Source organism: Cimex lectularius, unplaced genomic scaffold, assembly GCF_000648675.2.
Source record: "Cimex lectularius strain Harlan isolate CLEC.00 unplaced genomic scaffold, Clec_2.1 scaffold43, whole genome shotgun sequence".
Classification (NCBI taxonomy): Eukaryota; Metazoa; Arthropoda; class Insecta; order Hemiptera; family Cimicidae; genus Cimex; species Cimex lectularius.
In genome coordinates, this window is record NW_019392661.1 from 2233693 (window position 1) to 2238229 (window position 4537).

The window sequence follows — 4537 nt, forward strand, 5'->3', positions numbered from 1 at the left end:
ACACGAGTGTTTTCTGTTTTTCTCGTCGTATCTCTTTGCCACTCTCCATTCGTCCACCCCCCACTCTCTCTTTCTCAATCACGCTCTGTCTAGTTCTCTCAATTTCTCAATTCCATCTCTCTCACACACACACACACTCTCTCTCTCTCTCATTCTGTATCTATCTATCTCTCTACATATATATCTCTTTTCTCTCTCTCTCTCTCTCTGTATATATATTTATATATTTATTTTTAAACTCTCTCTTAATATATCTATATAATTGTATAAATTTTTAAAAATGTAAATACAATATCCTCGTGTTAGACTGAATTACGTACTATTGTGTTAAGATTATTTATTAATAAATTTACTATTTATTAATTATTAACACTTATATATTCATTATTTATTTATTTGATATTTAATACTGGTGTATTTTAGATTATCATTATTCTATTTAAGCCTTAATTAGAAAAATACCTTATAAAAATGAATATTATAATTAAGAAATTTACGATAAATTGCTATAATTAACGTTAGAACTGATTAAAATTAAATGTTAACACTAAGTTTCCTGACTTCGGTAAGAGAAGATCCTATGGTCCTATGTAAGCTTCAAGTTAATAAACTATTCATTCATACATTCATTCTCTCTCTCTCTCTCTCTTTCTTTCTCTCTCTCTCTCTCTCTCTCTCTCTCTCTCTCTCTCTCTCTCTCTCTCTCTCTCTCTCTTTCTCTTTGACGATTAGAAGTAGTTTAATTTTTTTTAGTTAAATTACCACTTTACCAAATAAAACGATATTAGAAGTTAATTCGCTGGGAGAACTTTAATCCCTTTAGATACCGTCATTTAATGTATGTATGGGTTCTATCTTAACTGTGACTTCGGTAATCTATTCCGCACCGTTTGAGCAGAATCGCATACCCCAGTAGCACGGGAAGGATCATTAACGAGATCACGAGCCGTTAAAAATCGACCCCTAAGGGCCTGAATTTTCAAAAATCTTTTTCCATCCGCACGTTTTATCCTCCTACGACGTTGTCCAGGACGGCTAATAAGTCACATCCTCTGGATCACAGCCAGTGAACCCTTAGAGGCCTAGACGAAATGCAACAATACGCTTCCTATAGCAGAATTCATCCAGGACAATCGATGAAATGAATAATAACATTCTGAATGAAAATAAGCTTGGTCTTTTTATATTACTGTGTAGGAGTGAAATAAGTGGTTAAATTGCGTATGTAAGTAAAGACCACAAAGTTTAACTAATTTGCTAACATTTTTGTGTTTTCAACGTTGAGCATCAATATGAACACTTAAATCTCTTTTAATATTATAAATTTTTAGATAAAATCATAATTGTACAATTATAGTAAAAATATATTTATTTGTAGATAAAACTATAATATGATTATTCAATTATAATAGAAATATATTTTATTTGTATGTAAAATTATAATTTCTTATATTTCGACCTCAACAGTTTAACTTATGATTTTTGCTTCTCGAAGATGGGATAATAGGTCATCTCAAAAAACAACAACCAGTTTTTCTTTCAATCCACAACGTTTCGGATTTATTTTAATCCTTCCTCAGGTGAATTAAGGCAGTGGTTAAAACAGTGGTCGTCAGTTATTAATATTTTGTAACAGTTTATTTTTAAAAAGAGACAGTGTGGTACTTATTTAAGTCTTTCGGACTCCGAACAAACGTTTTAATATTTCGAACCTGAAAACTTGAATTGAGTCACGTTCCAAATATTAAAACGTACCACACTGGCTCTTTTTTAAAATAAACTTTTACAAAATATTAATGACTGACCACCACTGTTTTAACCACTGCGTAAACTCACTTGAGGAAGGATTAAAATAAATCCGAAACGTTGTGGATTGAAAGAAAAACTGATTGTTGTTTTTTTGAGATGACCTATTATCCCATCTTTGAGAAGGAAAAATCATAAGTTCAAATTATAATGTAAATAAAATTACAGCGAAAAACTATCGTCTCTATTAAGATTTTTTAGCAGCAGCGAAACTAGTAATGAAATCGCAGTGCGCCACATTTTTTGAGATAGAACTACATCCAAAATTTACATCCGAGACGTTAAACTGAATACGCACTACGTAAGAATGCGTCATTACCATCGATTCAGGACACACCTATACATATTGATAAATGTTCGATGTTTATACTTGTTGTTTATACATAAATGTTTATACATGCACTTTAAGTCAGCGACAAGTAAGTACTCACAAAAGTCAGTTTCTCTCAGTCTCAGGAATAGTTCTCCTTACACCGAGGAAAAGAACGAAAGAAGGGATCTCTTATAGATTTATAACGCATTTGTCGCAATAATCACATAAAAGGGGACCTCGGGCCATAAGTTTGGCCAGGGCGTTATATCTCTCCTCCCACGGTAAATAACAAGAGTGGTTCCCCAGGAAGATATTTAATAGAGTTCATCTGCCGGGGTGGATCCTGATCCCTCACCATTCCTTTTTACGACCGCATCCCTTGAAAGCGTCGCCGGTTTCATCCCCGTTATGAGGCCAGACCGCACGACGATATTGCCCGATAACTGATTCCGCTCCCGGAGCAGCCCTTGCTTTGTTAATAAACAGGACAAAGGTCGTTTCATCCTCCTGGATTAGTAAAAGATCATTTCGAAAAATCTACGGATATAAACTTATAACATTTTATTAATTGTATGATGTTGCTGATAAAAATTATTTGCTTATTATTGCCATCGTCATAAGAAAACTATAATGTATTAAATGAATTCCGTTTTATGCGTGTCTTCCTTCGATACTTTTAAAAGTTAACAAGACATATGAACCTGTAAGTTACATGTAAACAACATGTAAAGAGAAATTGTAATACAATTTCTATCTAAATCCACACCGCACAGTCGTGGTGAAACATTTTCAAGTCCATCACTAACTATTTCCTATCAAGGCTCTTTAATAGAATATACTTCAGTGAGGATGAATCGCACGCCCACAAGAAAAGAGACAAATGGAAGTTTACTTTTTTTGACTTATGTATTAAGTACATGCCTTTTTGACTGTTGGTAATCAAAACTGTCATAATCCATCAATACATATATAACTACAGGATGCAGCACATCCTGCCCTTTTTATTGGTGGAACAGCGAACCAAGGACCTCGGCCCGGCTGTTTTTTTGCAGACATACAGGATCGATTCGAGAGATGAAATGACTCAGGAGAGGTTGGACAAGCTCAAAGACACTTTTTCAATCTTTCGATGCAATACCATCCTCGACTGTACCAAAACTTGCCCAAAGGGACTAAATCCTGCCAGGGCGAATGTCGAAATGAAGAAGCTTATCTCAGGGGTGCAAAAGAAAGACCCACCCATGATGAAGGCCCAGTAGGTCAGGTATCATTACAATCTACATGTATTAACAATTAGTCACTTCAATTTGAAGAATAAATTCTAACACGATTCATGTACTTTGTTTCAATTTGTTGTTTTTTTTCGGTTTCTGTGGTGCTTGTAAATATAGCCATAAAATTTCATGAACTAGCTTAAAGCTTTGATACATAAATGAAAAAATGACCCTGTTCATCTAATTAATTTATAGTTCCTCCCATTTGAAAACGTGCAAACCATTTGTTTCCTGTTAATATATGCATAATTGTTATTAATTAGGTTTTTGAAAAATACATTTGTTGATTTCACTGTAAAAAAAATCGTTTTTGTTTTTTTTCACCAAGACTTAAACGAAAACACAAAGCTTTAAAATTCCAACTGTACTACCCCTAAAAACTAACACTTTTTAAATGTTGACACTTTTCATGAAAATTTTGGCTCTCAGTAATTTAAATTAGTTTGTTTGGCCTAACGATAATGGTGGTCAAGGGTATTAATTTTTTTTTTTTTTTGGTGATAGAAACATACAATATACAAACCTAGCCAACGAGCAAAAATATCCATGTAGTAAATTTTACTAAGATTATATAGGACGGAATGTGTTTTTCTTCTGGGGTAACTACTTATTTAAAATACAAAATTAATTATTGAAATAAAAGTGTTATTGATTGTTAAAAATATTCTAATTATAACACTAAAAAATCATTGGAACTATAAAATAATGTAAAAGTTAAAAGAGAACTATTAAAAAATTATGAAAAATTAATTATAATTAGATTGTTATTAAAATAAATGAAACGAAAATAAAATAATTCACGAACACTCTAGATCAATGTTTGATCTTGACGAAAAAAGCAAATTCAGTTGTTAATGCCAAGCTTTCGACCTACATTTATTTCACATTACGAACATTATTTTCAAATATATTTCGTGTTTAGTTTATTCTTTTTGTAGATTTGCCGTAACTGTGAGTATTACGTTGAATAACAACTTTAAATTGGTTCTAAAATTTTACATTTACGTTTTGTAAGCCGAATAGGAACTAAAATGTGTTAGATTTTCTGTTTAAAAAAAAAAAATTAAAAGTTGGGCTCGTCCGGGATTTGAACCCGGGACCTCTCGCACCCGAAGCGAGAATCATACCCCTAGACCAACGAGCC

At 32.7% G+C, this 4537-nt stretch overlaps 1 non-coding gene across 1 annotated transcript; it reads right to left on the reverse strand.

The window, feature by feature from the left end:
* Positions 1-4465: 4465 nt before the first annotated feature.
* On the reverse strand, positions 4466-4537 carry Trnap-cgg. The gene has a single exon. It is a non-coding gene; the product is annotated as a tRNA-Pro (tRNA).